Source organism: Adelges cooleyi, unplaced genomic scaffold (assembly GCF_023614345.1).
Source record: "Adelges cooleyi isolate 19-005CV unplaced genomic scaffold, UGA_ACOO_1.1 ACOO_flye_CR_arks_rails_tigmint_CR_PRNA_1, whole genome shotgun sequence".
In the NCBI taxonomy this organism is placed as follows: Eukaryota; Metazoa; Arthropoda; class Insecta; order Hemiptera; family Adelgidae; genus Adelges; species Adelges cooleyi.
The window spans coordinates 6,056,801-6,072,083 of NW_026095751.1; the positions used below are offsets into that span (position 1 = coordinate 6,056,801).

Sequence of the window (15,283 nt, forward strand, 5' to 3'; positions counted from 1 at the left end):
ATAAATTAGAGTGATAGTGTATTGCGTTGATAAAAATATGATTATGTGTATTTCGTCAAAATACAATGTATAATGATTTTGTTAGAAATGATTAAAATATGTTAGCTGTACCTAGAAATAAACCATTTATAGTTATTTGCCATACTTACCCCGTTAACAAGTTTGCTATAAATAGGTAGTAGAAAACAAACATTATTAGAAATATATTGGGGTTATGTAAAAAATAGAATTATCACAACTCCTTTGACAATAGACACCGTGGTAATTTCTTTTTTTAGAAAACCCTTGTTATTAAAATAAAACACACTTCAAAACATAATATTTTTAATACATTTTAAACTTGGGAAAGTATCGAATCCGTTTACTACCGTTGAACGCAGGTATGAATGACATGGAAAATAAATTTAGATATAAGGTTAGCTATATAACATATAATTTATCTTATATAATTTATCATGAATTTCACATCTTCAGAAATGAAAGTTATATTGGGACAGTCGGTTTTGAGAGTTAAAGGAAAACTGATTACACATTAATTGAACTAAGAAGAAAGTTATATTCAATCGACCATACCTTAAACTTTGAAAATGAAAATAAAAGCAATGTAATTACAAAACATTTTAAAATCAAAACAAACTTTTAGTTTCCCATGCAACTCATAATTATGTTTTGATGTTGTGATTCGGTTAAGGAACTTGAGACTTGAAACGATAATATCTGTTTTAGCTGTTTACCCAAACTTGTTTATCCGCGTTTGATATGCGTGGTTCACAGCATATTAAATCTTTTTTCCATGTAAATTATGCAAAACAACAGAATATTCTAATATTTTAATAGACATAATGTATGTTCAACTAAAATAAGCTATATTAGATAAGTATTATCATAACTTTTTATTGTTGTTATTTACATTCAAATTTTTCAAGGGTCTTTAATATTATGGTGATTTTTAAATAAGTATCTTTTAGGTAATGCTAATCGAATCATTTTACCATTGAAATACCATTTTCTAAAGTAAATAAAGTAAATTTGAGGAAAAAAATTCTTATTCAATTTATTAGTTTCGAAGTTTTTAAAACAACATTTCATGAAAATCTCTGTTGTTATTCTACATTATACTGAAATCTATGGAATTAATAATGTTGATAGAATTGTAATTTCAAGTTATCAGTCGAGTTTTTTTTTCAACTCTTATGCTGGTAATAATAGTAATTTTGTGATTTTTTCATTGGAAACATTTATCCTACAGTTATACTTTGTAGCTTACATTAGTATTCAGTTATAAAATATTCGCGGTTCGGTTTATTACCCTATCTTTTATAGGATGACGGTGGGGATATGCAATGATGCAATAAAATCATCTTTACAAATCGAACCACAGTCGTTTGCACATTGTTTTTAGCAGGTTTTGAAACTAACACCAACAACTAGGTTTTGACGGACATCAAATGTCCGATCATTTTGTGTTCGTGAATATGAAAATTACATTTTACAAAAGCATTTTAATATTTAATCATAACGCTCATTTAATTTGACCGAATGTCTCCACAATAATTTCTATTGCGTGTAAAACCAAAAACACGGACTCCATAAATAACCCGTCTATTGTGCTAACCATCATGTATAATATTATAATCGAACAGTAATGCTCACTCGTGTAATACCAACCCTTATCGGTAAATTATTTAATTTACCGTGCTATTAATTAATGTAATCAGTATATGTAATTATATGTTTTACAACACTGCATTATGATCAGAAAACAATTACGCGTAATTTATTAATAATACCAAAATTCTATGCTGCTTGAGTGAGTAAATGGAACACAATATGATTGTCGAATTGATTGATCACTGGCGATTTCTATCTATACAACAACAAAAAAAGAACTTTTCACACACTTGGAACGGTCGTTTATTATATTACAAACGGCGTTCCGAGAAAATAAAGTCGAAATAATCGGAGTTCAACGTATTTCTCGTACAGGTTAAGACTCATATTTGATGAGACGTACTTGAGTCGAACATGTCCGTTCGAATTCACGTCAATAAGAGATGTCTTATCGGTATGTCACCGTTATTAGTGAAGTGCCATTTCTTAGCAGTTGTGCTTGTAAAATATTTCAATTTGTTTGAGTTCGTTAAATTTCCGCACTAATCCTTGTTGATTAATTTTACATATTTTAGTGACCACTTTTTATGTTGTTATAATATTATGTGTTCCTCGTTCGAATCATCGCAGCACGATAAAAGCTATTAACATAGTACAGTTCTAGAGGAATATATATATTTTTTTTTTATAATATGATTACCAATTGAAATCGGATTATATTTAATTCGCATACAGATAAGTAATCAAAAAGTCGGGATCCGAATACTTTACTTTATTTTTTTTTTGGATAATTGATAAATCAATTATTTTCCAAATACAAAATTTTAGAATTAGACTTTTCGAATAATTCCCATTGCTCAATTTGAATGCATAGTATTATGATTGCTGCGTTATTGAGAAGTGATACAAATAGGTTGCTTGCATATTTGGCTGCTTTAAATGAAATGATGAGGGCTTCAGATTTTTTTTTATTACATTTTGTGGTAATTGATTTTGTATTATTGTAGGTATAGTAGATTAGTTACGCACAACCATCAAACTCTGTTGTCCACTATTGTTGATTGTGCTAATAAACTATAAAATGTATGCTTCGTGCTTGAATGGAGATTTAAATGAGAGTAAATTTTTTTTTTCAATTCATTGAGTTCTCAGAGTTTTAGCCCTATGGGAAATTTTTGATAAGAAAACTGTCTGTATTTGTATTTGCCGTATGGATTACCCAAGAAAGTGAGAGTGTGTTTTAGATGTTTTTTCTTTCCAGTATGTTTGCGCTGTTGTTTGTTGCGTTAGATTCGATATTTTTATATTCGTCATTATACGATTTGCTTTATTTGTTCTTTTATCAGAGAGTTTAAAAGTGAGAATTTCCTATTTTTTGTAAAGAGTGCAGATTCATAGAGTACAGCTGTAAGCTGTCAGGTTAACTTATTTTGAAAAAAAAAAACGTTTGTAAAGTCAAAGTACTACGCTGTTTTTAGATTTGTGTGGAGAATTGTGGTTTAGCGGAAAAGTTTATTTTCCATAATCAATAACTGAAAATATAGCTAATTGGCATATTGTGAGAAGGGTATTCTCGTGCATTCCATACTCGATGTGCAAGATTGTTGATAAGATGTATGCACAGTACACAATAAATGGTTTCATAGAATAATAAGTTTTTAGTATGCGACTATTTGGCTGCTATGAACTACAAAAATAACTTTTGTTTTATTTTTAGTAATTAAAAAAAAAATTATATTTAAATTAAAATAAACTGAATGTTATCAAAATCATTTACACGGAACCATTGCAATGACTATCCTCACGGGACACACTATGTACTCGTATAACATACATAAGGTCATAACAACATTTGTGCATATTATATAAACTAGATTATAAATTAATAAATTAGTTAAAAATGTATGAATTATACGAAACGGTTTTCTTGGTATTTTAAGTATTAATCGCTATATTATTATTATACATTTAACGAATTTTAACTTTTTAACTGCAATGCGGTCGAACGTACCTACTATTATTTCATTATTTAGAGAGGAATAAAAATGTTTAAAAAAAATTATATTTAAATTAAAGTGTACATAAATGCACACGCATAGCTAATTTATGCCTCCCCATTCCTAAAAGCTAGGATATCATAAATACCAAAAAAAAAAGCATTAAATAAATATGTATCATAACTCTACAGCAAAAATTAATGTAAATTTATCAAATTACAAATTAATATAATTTTACATGTTCAAAGCCAAATTTCATAATGAAAAAAAAAAGTTGTTATAGATACGGTATTATACCAATAAAAGGACGTTAACCCACCTATGTCTTAAAAAGTTTGGTACATGTAATCCCGTAAAAAATCTTAGTTAAAAGCTTGAACTGTAATGTTTAATTATTAGTTCAATAATTAGAACTCTTTTTGGTGTGTGGTGACCAATTTTTTTGTCCATCGCAGCATCCTCGACAGCGTTTTAAAATTTGTTTTTTTCATTTACACATAGCTACGCAGAATGCTTTTGACTTGTCCATGGTAGTCTTAGAACAAAAATAACCTGTTATTAAATCGAAATATGTATGTGTTAAAATGTTTTAATTCGAATTAGTTTGATTATTTTCAGGTCTATCCATGTCGACAATATGGACTGCTTGTTCTCCTTTATTTTAGGCACATATGACTTAGAATAATCGAGGAACTCAACATGTTTAACTCCTCTTACAAGGATTTTGGTGGTTTACAACACGTTCATTTTTCTAAGCATATTATAGAATATATATGTCGGTAGGTGCGTTTATGGTTTAACAAACAAAAGTGTAATTTAGCGAAAACTTTAAAACCGTTGTATAAGTTACAATAATTTACATAGGATTTTTCTTCTATTCTTGAATTGTATAGAAAGAGCAAGAATTATTCCTTTGTTTTGCATTTAGCTAGTTTATTTTGTCTACCTGTTGTGTATTCTTGAATGCACTTGAAATGTATAAATAATGCAACAATTTTTTTTTTTAAACTACAAGAATCAATACCCCAGACGCTGTGGTGAAATTGATTTTTAAAAGATATCTACAAACAACAAGACGTTTTCAATTTTGCCTTTTTTAATATTTGGATTTTATCAACTACTTGCGGATTTATTCGATAAAAAACGACATGGTCCTTGCGGTTTTACAAATATATGTCCAGAATAAATATTGTACATTAAAGAAAAAGAAAATGTATATAGTGCCTGTGGTAACAATATATTTTGCAAGATAACGTATTTAAGTTAGAAATCTGAAAGTTTTTGTAATCCAATGATCTATTATTATGTGTTTACACAAATGTATAGTTAAATAAATGTAGGTTAAACTGAATAATTAATTTGAAAGTCAAAAGACAACAGAATAGTTGAAAAACACTAAAAATACATATTTTTATGTACATGTTTTAGTTTAAGAAAAATAATGCTATATAGTAGGCGGAAAGACGTTTTTTTAACGTTTGTTAATAACTGTGGTTAAAAAACAAGACCATAAAGAAAAACGGTAGCTCTTGATTAATTATAAACAAAACTTGTTACACTGTTATTACTAGATAAATAAATATTCTTGTTATTTTTTTCGTTTTTGTAGTTTTAGTACTCTTCCGCAGTCGTGATTTTTTATAATAATTACATACACATAATTACTCGCTTACCGTTACTCTACCCCGCCTAAGTTGTTTTCATTCGCAGCACTATTCTTTTAACCAAACAGCTGTGCTTTGGCTATTTATTTGAGAACTAAAATTTAACGCGCAGCTTCAATAATAGGCTAACGACTACAGCTTGTCGTTTAAAATGAAAATCAAAGCCCTGTTTTTTTTTTGGACAACGCACATGACGTACGACACCGGATTGCATTGTATTGTATGAATGTTTTTGATTTTACACAAAAACCCATAAAATATAGCGTTTTTGAAATCTGCCACACGAAGGATAATAACAATAATGTAACACTGCAAACGTATACCTATTTATGTGTATTTATAAAATATGTACCCGCACACAATGACGGGGTTTGACTGTAGTCCTCGAATCGGTATAGCGGCGCCGCGGTCGTGCCCGCAATAAATATGTGCCTAGACCTCTGCACATTCATACATACTGCCGGCACGTCATCCGTCGGTTCTCCCGCCCGGGTCTGCTGCACGACCCGCCGATAAATCATGTTTGTTTTATAATACTTGTATTCGGTATATAATTTGTCGCCGTAATAACGTGACTTCTGTTCCAGCCGCGGTGGTCGGAGAAAACGACGTCGCCGGAGTAGGTCGCTTTGTACTCAGCGAGTGGTGGTGGCCTTACCCGGCCAATACCACCGGGGCAGGGGTTGCCAGTATAATATATAGTCTAAAAATAATATCAAGTAAGCAGTGTAATAAGAGATGCGCAGTGTGACCGAAGAAACGACGTAGATAAATAATTGCACCGGCGTTGAATGTTCGGAGGTAAACGTGCACGGACGAATCTTAGGCGGTGCGGTGCAAGAATAAAAAAAAAAAGAGTATAAGTGACTCTTATGCGATTTTACATTAAATAAATATACAAATTATACGCATAAAAGGTCCTTCCGGGTCATGCCCAACGGGTTCTCTTAAAAACATTGATTAAAAACGTCGAAACAAACAAAGTTAGGAATAGGGTGGCTTTTGTAAATACTTTTTGATCGAAAACTTACTTATGAAAATTCTGCCGCTCACTGTGTATAAGTTTTCTACAGGTTCTCGCCACTTTAAGTATCAATCATACTCGAATACAAAACAATTTATCAAGTAGGTATCATGGCGTTCATAAATATCACGGATCAATTCGTATAGTTTTATTGTATAGTTATTATTGAATAGTTCAACATGTATCAACCTGTCTATTGATACATATTTATATCATCTATAAGAAATGGGAATTGTATACTTGATACACAATTTTAAAATAAAAATACTATAGTTGTCGCTTTTCTAACAAAATTTATTTTCCAGGACATGTTTAGATTTTGTGATTAATTAGTAGTATAATATTATTAAATATAGTATACGTATTAACTAATACAATATTTTGTAATTAATAAAAAATATCGATACTTTTAAATGTAGTTATACATTTTCAATACCTATTTGATAGCCATCTTTGTCTTTTAAATGTATCAAAAAAAAGTTTTTAGGGTATAATGTTAAAAAATTAAGTCAACGTTTTTTTTATAAAAATAATATCCATATACGGTTCAATATAGATACAAAGTTTTGTTATATTTCCGGTAATATTACCAAAATACACATCATTACTATTTGCGGAGCACACAAAAGTGGTGTAGTTGCGTTAATTTGTTGAGTGTACTGTTGTATCTATCTACTCAATCATAGTATAGGGGCGTTTTTAAGTAGGACTACAGTGTCGCTAATAAGTATTTACAGAGTTAATTTCAATATTTATTCGTGCAATATATATATATATATATATATATATATATATATATATATATATAATTTGTTTTAATATCATATAAAACAAAAATTTTAAAAACGCAAGAAACTACGCCTGGAATAATATATAATAGTTATTGATAATATTATCTGTTATCATTTAATATAGTACTATGTAATGGCAAAAAATATATTTCAATCTAATAATATTTTAAAAGGGCATAATTATATTTATGAAATTTTTTTTAAAGAGGGGTGATTTTTGAGCTTTCAAAAGTACCACTAACTAGTTCCTATTATATTATATACTTTAATTAGCTAATTATAATGTGAATAAATCGGTAAAATGATTGTACATATTTCCAGTCTGGATTTCACAAAGGTCAAACTGAAAAAAGTAGTACTAGATCGATATACGGCACAGTCCGTCTATATTGTATATTTTTACTTGTATGATTGAGTTGAAAATATTGGCTATTTCCGGTAAACTAGAACACTAGAAACATTGAAAAATGTTACTGAATAAAATATGAGCTTTCGTAAAAACATTTTGATAAAAACATGCCCTAGTTTTATTTTTATTGTTATGCCTGTCGAGATTATGCATAGATAAGGAAATATTAACAACTGTTATGTGGCATAATGAATAATAATAACGGGTCATTTCATGTGAAATCACCTAATGGGTGTGCGACTATACTTCAAAAACGTTTGAAATTTTTTTTTTTTTAAATAACATTTATAATCTGTACATACAAAATATACAATAAGAAAATATGCTAACAATGTAATGAATGACTTGTAAACTATGAGTAGAGAAGCTATCCAGTGATAGGACCCTATGACAGGTTTCGGCTAGAAATTAAACGGTAGCATTACAATTTAGAAGGTCTCGACACCAACGTCTTTTAAGATGACGAGGGGGGTTGTCCGGGATAGTAGCTGTGTGCTGGCTTGCTATTATTGGATTCGAGTGGAGTAGTAATCTAGAGTGGAATTTTTTATAATGAGTCTTAACTAAATTTTCAACTGATTCGATGTGTAAGTCATCGTGAAGGGTGAGGTTGGAAACATACCATGGAGCGGACGTGATTGTATGGAGAGAAATCGATTGGAAAGCTTCTATTCATTTTTAGCTGGGATGGTTTAGCACAACCCGATATTTGTGCTCCGTATGACCAAATTGGTCTTAACATTGACTTATAAATAAGAATTTTATTATGAAGCGGGAGTTTGGATTACAGTATAAGACGTAGTAAGTGCGAACGAGTATTTAGTGACTTCCTTTTTGGTTTTTGATGGGGGCCCCAGGTTAGTCTTTTATCTAAAATAATACCTGGATGTTTGACTTGAGATAAGGAGGGGATAGGAACTTCTTGGAGGGTGAGAACAGGCGTATTTTTTTTGTTGAGTGTAAAAGAAACATGTACAGATTTTTCTTGACATTTTTATCATACATTCTTTATAGATCCTTAATAACAAAAAAATTTTAAAAAAATTAAAACATTTTTCTTTTGGACCTAGATAGGTAAATTTTTTTAAAAAATTATCCAAAAACACCTCATGTTCCCGACTCTTTAATTTAACCGCTGATAGTGGTATAGACATGAAACCTGTACAGTTAAACAGTTACCAAATGTTCTACTCCCTTATAAGTAAGTATTGCATGAATTTGGAAAATTTTCGTTCAGTCACATTTGTGTTGTGGATCATTAAAGTTGGCAGTTTTCAGCAAAATACCCATGTGTGAAGCCGTAAATTAATAGCAAAAAAAACTTAATTGGTTCAAAGATGATATGGATCATGAAAACATAACTTAAATTGTATATAACCAAAATATTTGTTTTTAATTTTTTAATTTTTTACCCCAAAAAAAGTTTTTGAAAAATTCAAATAAAATTTAAAAAAATGTCTAGGGTTAAAAAATAAAGATATATATTTTCTTAAAATATGGTTAAAGTACACTTAATTATAATTTTAACTGGGCGGGTTTCATGTCTATACCACTATCGGCGGTTAAATTATAGAGTCAGGAACATAAGGTGTTTATGGATAATTTTTTTTAAAAATTGACCTACTAGGTCCAAAAAAAAATTTATTTTTAAGGATCTATAAAGAATGTATGATAAAAATTTCAAACATTTTTTAAGTATAGTCGCACACCCATTACGTGATTTCACGTGGAATGGCCTTAATATATTAGAGTTTAATTATTTAAGTAGATACCACAAACATATAAATAGGTAGCTGGTGTTTTTTTTTAAATAACATATTTTGAAGAAAAAAACGTTTTATTTCGTGATGTTCATTTGTTTTTATTAATATAGTAAAAATATATATATATTGACACCTGAGACTTGACGGGACAATGACCATTTAGAGTACGGTCATGCCGGACAAGAAAATAAGAAGACAATGAAATACACGAGCGATATGAAATGGGGGCAATTAAACTTTGTCTATAAATAAAATATAATTAAATATAGTATTTATATTTACTCGTGGCAAGAATATAAATATGATATTGCCAATTAAAATATATATACCCAACTTGAATTTAAAAATATACTTCATTTTTTGGTCTGTAGTTAATATTTTTTTTTTACAAAAGTAAGGTTAAAATATAATCATTTACAAAGGCCTACTAGTGTCGTTTTATAATTAACTCTTTAATATCCTGTTTTATATATTTCCTAGAAGAAGTTATGGAAAAAAGTTGCTTTCATGGTTTCCTTAAGTTCGTGTACACGTCATACACGTGAACAGTGCGTGTTGAAATATGAATGCTAATAACGGTATTAAAATTCGAAAAGTCTTAACATTAAAAGCATAAATCGTACTTATATTTAATTTTGAATTTCTCTATATCTGCCTTTTGAAACTCTGCTTTTTCTTACATGAGTAAAACTATATGAATATTCAACCTGAAAAGGCGTAACATAAATTATAATTAATAAAGGTTTTCAGAACTATATGAAAAAACGATTCTTGTGGGTAATCAGAATGTGCACAATTTTGACTAAAAAGTAGCTTAAAATATGTTTATGTTGCAGAACCTACATTATTTGATTCAATTTAATTTACTCAGCCTGCTGCGTTTGAACATTAAATAATTTACTATTAAACAGTTACTTTAAATTGTTAAAAGTAATCTTTTCTAAATTATCCAATCAAATCCTAAACATGTTGATTTCCATTAATGTCATATAGCAACCTATTATACCAAATATGTTGTTGTACAAGAGACAAATATTTATTCAAATTTTTACTCTCATGTTTCTTAAATTACATCAAAAAATAGTAGAAAAGTTTTTTGTCTTTTGTCAAGAAACACTTTTAACACAATTTTGCCTGACATTGCATTCTCTTTTTATTATACAATTGTTATTTTTTAATAATATATTTTCTTTTTCCTATTTTTACGTTCCACGAATTTTTCCTTTGCTCTGTCATATCCGTGTCACAAAATTAATACATTTTTTTAAACTTTTTTTTCTTTGTTTCTCAAACAGTTCTCTGTCAATTATATTCAAACTGCGATGTATATATTATTCGTGTTTCAAACAAGTTCAACGTTCACCGAAAAACATCTTAATTGCACAGTCTATTCAGAATATATTTTATTCAGTATAAATGGAAAATAATTGCTGTATGTCGACTCTATATTTAATTACATACAAAATAAGTTGTCGAGAAAAATTGTGTAACTATCTGTTACATAACTTTGTATAATATTCAGTTTATAATAATAAATATAAATAATTTGTGTATAATTTTAAGTACACGGATAATGTGTAAACTATAATTTAAATGTTTGTTTCAGTACTTACATTTGTGCCATCGTCGAAATGAAGTTAATTTTGGATCTGAAAAAATTGTTAAAAGTGTAAATTAACACCAGTCGACTTAAGTTATTACAGTTTGGACGGGAGAAAGGGTGGAGTGAAGTATTAATTTTATCTCCGCGTAAAACTTAACCTCTCATAAGGCTTTTAAGCACTGCTTAATTTAGAAGTAATTATTCAAAACTGTTATCGATTGGGATATTTTAATTTGTCATTAAAAAATTTAAAACTCAAAATACCGAGACTGAGTTAACAATTATTACTATAAGAATGAAGTATATATTACATACTCGGAACGATCAATTTTACTTACTATATTTTAAGTAAGTGGTAAACGGTACTAAACGCAATTGAAGATATTTTTTCTTTAGTGCAAGAAAATAAAATGAATCGTAAGAAACAAAATCACTCACCATCGATGTATCCTCTTCAACCTAGCAAAGAAAGCAAAAATACTGAGTTATTGCTTGTAATTCAAAACTCGCCGGACGGTCATTTTTTCAAGTCGACTAATCATTCTTATTTTTCATCTCCACTTAATAATATTACTGCTTCTCTTTTAAAAAATCCAACACAGAATAATAAGACCATTTTAATTTAAATAAGCGTATTATTATATTATATCAACGAAGAAACGCCTGTGGTTTAGAAACGAAGCCGAATCCCAGAGGCTACCAGTTTAAGAGAAGCAATATATTAAAAAGTGATAAAATAGCATTATAGAAAATACCAAAGTGTCAGAATGTGGTAAGTACCTGCCTTTAAAATTTATAGTGACCGTCTCGACCCCATTTTACAATTTTTATTTGTACTAAACTTTTATGTATATTCTGCTCAATCGTCAGGATTTATTCATAAATACTTGTATCAATATTAAACTGCGTTTCATATGACCTGTTTTTAGTAGTACATTTTAAATGTATATATTTCAGTAGTATAAAACTAAAACTTTATATACTAGGGATTATTCTGAATAAATATGATAAACATGTACACGTATATCGCACACCAGATCCGTACATTTTCTAAATAAAAAAATGTTATTTGCAATACAACAAAAAGTGATAAGTGACAAGTAAGTTTATACTTTAAAAAAAAGGTTGTACGAGAATTTAACCATTAAAAAGCATCGATTTTAATTAAGTTTATTGTGTGTATTTATTATAAATTATTCATTTATTCTGGTCAGGTTGCACTGCTGAGAGCCTTCCTATTCATACATTATTGTCACTGTATCTTTGTCATCAGACTTGCTAATTATACATATTTTGTATAGATTGTAAATAAAGAAAATATTTTAATAAAAAAAAATAAAAAAAATATTAATTATAAGCAAGATCATTTTATTTCTTGCTAAAAAATACAGTTTGATTAACTATTATTTTAACACAAAGTTCAGGAGAAAACAAATTGTTTATTGGAACGAATATTAATATTTTTGTTTGTTCTAAACCGTTTGCCCGATTCCTTCCGCCTTCGAAACTAAATTAACCTATACTTGTATCAAACAAAAAATATACAGTATTTAAACATCTTCCATAGTAGGGAAAGGTAGTCCACTTCTATAATCTATACTTAAATTGTAAAGTTATTCTACTAACTATAGTTTGTCCACCATCGCCTGGACCCTTAACGTTTGATTAACAAAAGTTTGCAGGTACACGGGTATACAGCAAAGTGCAAAAACTTTCCTGAAACAAATTCAATCAAAAGCCATTCAAATTGAAAAATTAAAAGGGTCCAATTATACTAACCACTACCCGAGCTTAGGTCTAATAGACCTTAGGCATCTATAGCCATCACAGGGCATCCAAGGGAGTAAAACTTAATAAGCTTAGGGGTCTACCGCAAATTTTTCGTAATACAATATTTTCTTTGTAAAACAAGACAAAATTAAAAATTCTAGGTTAAGCATAGAATTGGCAAATGAAAATAGTATTTGTTATATGTTTTTTTAAGTATAGAATCAATTTGATTACAAAACTAATGAAATATATTTGTAGAAGGCTTACCAATCTGAGAAAGTATTATTTATTGGCAAAGATTGTCATAAAAAGAGATGACTGAATTGATAATATTCCCTTTAGCATTATTCCTGTGTATGTGTTTTGGATGACAGATTTAAAATTAATGCAAACTAACTCGTTGCTTTCTATGAGACCTATAGCGACAGGTATGAACGCAAAAAATAGAAGATTATCAGTACCATACTCGGCGGGAATATCTTAATTAAAACCTAATTATCCCCTCCGTTACATTTTTACGAGAGTAAGTTTGATTATAAAACACTTAGTATACACCTCTAACATATGTAAGTTATACCCTTTTCATATTTTAAGATACTAATCATTATGCAAAATATTTTTTATTTTACCGTAGTATTTAAATAGTTAAATTTGATCACGTTTCTAACGATAAAAAAGTTTGTCTTACTTTTAATTTACTTTAAAACATTATTTAAAAAAGTATTTTTTACATAAGTGATTTTATAAATTTTTACCTCCAATTCTTTTCACATTTAACCGTCTGCTTATTAAGTTATACGAATATAATTATTAAAAAAATTCTCGCGACCTAAGAACAAAACTTTTTAAAATGTTTGATTTTTTTTTTCCTTTGGGTTGCACATGTCTAAATATTTAGTGGTGTTATAATATTTCTGCAAACACGAATTTTGTGGTTTTGCATAAAAGATGGCCTTATACCTATTCAAATAATTCAAATGGTTATTGCATTATCCTGAAGTGGCGGCAGCGGAGGGTCATTGTTGGTCAAATAATACATCCACCCCGCTGACCTTTGTTCTGATTCAGTTCACAATTTCCCTTTTATTTTTCTCACGATTTCATCCCATAATCCGTACATGGCCAAGAAAGAATACCTTCATTGATATGCACACAAAAACCGGCAACACTTATGCATCGTTACCTCGCACCAACCGAATCAATATTATTGTTCGCTTTGGAAACCACTTAATGTATAATGGATTGGTAAATGACACTTGGATAGGTCAATATTTAATCAATTATAATAAGTATAATATTATAGGGTTTGAAAGTACACAACGAAAACTATGAAAGTTTTTAATTTAAACTATACATAACAGTTTGGTTTAAGAGGGGTTTTTAAATGCAAAAAGTAATTTTATCCCAAAAACTCAAACTTTCATAAGGTGTATTTACTATCATATTTATATTTTTAACACCGGAGATTAGTTCTTCCGATTACAGACAAGGATTATATACTAAAATGCGTGGGCTTTACTTGACGATTAATATATATCTTAGTAGTGCAGATTAAGTAGTATTATACTAAATGTAAAATCAGTCAAAACATTATTATTATGTTGAAATGAAAAACGAAAGTATAATATTTATTATTAATATGAATAGAAAATCCTAACTTATCTAAAGTGCCGTAAAACACGGGCATTGTTTTTTTAATTTTGTTTTATTAAAAACAATTATTTTTGAAACAGTGTTATAATAATTACATTTTAATATCTTATATTTTAACGGTTAATAGAATGCATTAACATGTCATGTGATCTGAAGCGAAAATAATGCGCGCCTTTGATCCATATTTTGCCTTTTTAATCTTGAAAGCATTAATAATTTATTATTGTGTTATGTTAATAGAATTTTTAATAACTACGGGTTAAACATACAATATTCTATATGTATTGGCTTAAATAAGCGTACATGTTAAATTTATGTTATTTAAATTATAAATAATGACGTTGAGTTAAAATAATTGTTATACTTTATACACGGATAAAGGGAATACACCATAGTTTTTCAAAAAGCTTTTTTATCAGTCATCAGGAAATACATTCATACATTCAAAAAACGTGGTTAAGTGAAATTTAGCATTGTCCAAGATTCGTTCCCGATACGATTGTATACAATTCTGGTACCAACTATAGGAACGTGTGCATTTTATGTCAAAGCACATCAAAAAGCGAAAATACGACAAAGGATAGCCTATATTATAATATCTTAAACCCTAATATCTTCATAATAGTATTTATGGAGCTTACTTTTATTTTTGTTAATATTATAAAACTATTACATTTAATTTAATGATAGGTGCAAAACAAACTAGTTGTGTTAATTACTTCCAATAAATAAAACATGTAAACGCCCAGATGACATACTAAAACACATTATCTATTAAATGACCTTTATTTATAATATATATATATATATATATAAAAATAAAAATATATGTATGTATATTTTTATACATACATATATAGTATGCGTGTTTGTGTAAATGTACTTTTACTGTTTACATATGCAATAATGCTTTTAAAGAAAAAATGCCGTGCAAAACTTTGGATGTGTTCCAAATTCTTTTATATAAAAAGGTTTCTTCTGTTATATGCGTATAATAG

At 28.7% G+C, this 15,283-nt stretch overlaps 1 protein-coding gene across 2 annotated transcripts in view; it reads right to left on the reverse strand.

The window, feature by feature from the left end:
* LOC126834704 (hemicentin-2-like) overlaps window positions 1–15,283 on the reverse strand; it is a 156,235-nt gene that overhangs the window by 84,133 nt on the left and 56,819 nt on the right. The window contains exon 3 of one of the 2 annotated variants that reach the window (XM_050566817.1): window positions 10,873–10,908. The exons of the other annotated variant lie outside the window; for it this stretch is intronic. The gene's annotated coding sequence lies outside the window, so the exon portion shown is untranslated. The remainder of the gene's footprint in view (window positions 1–10,872; window positions 10,909–15,283) is intronic. 2 annotated transcript variants of the gene reach the window in all.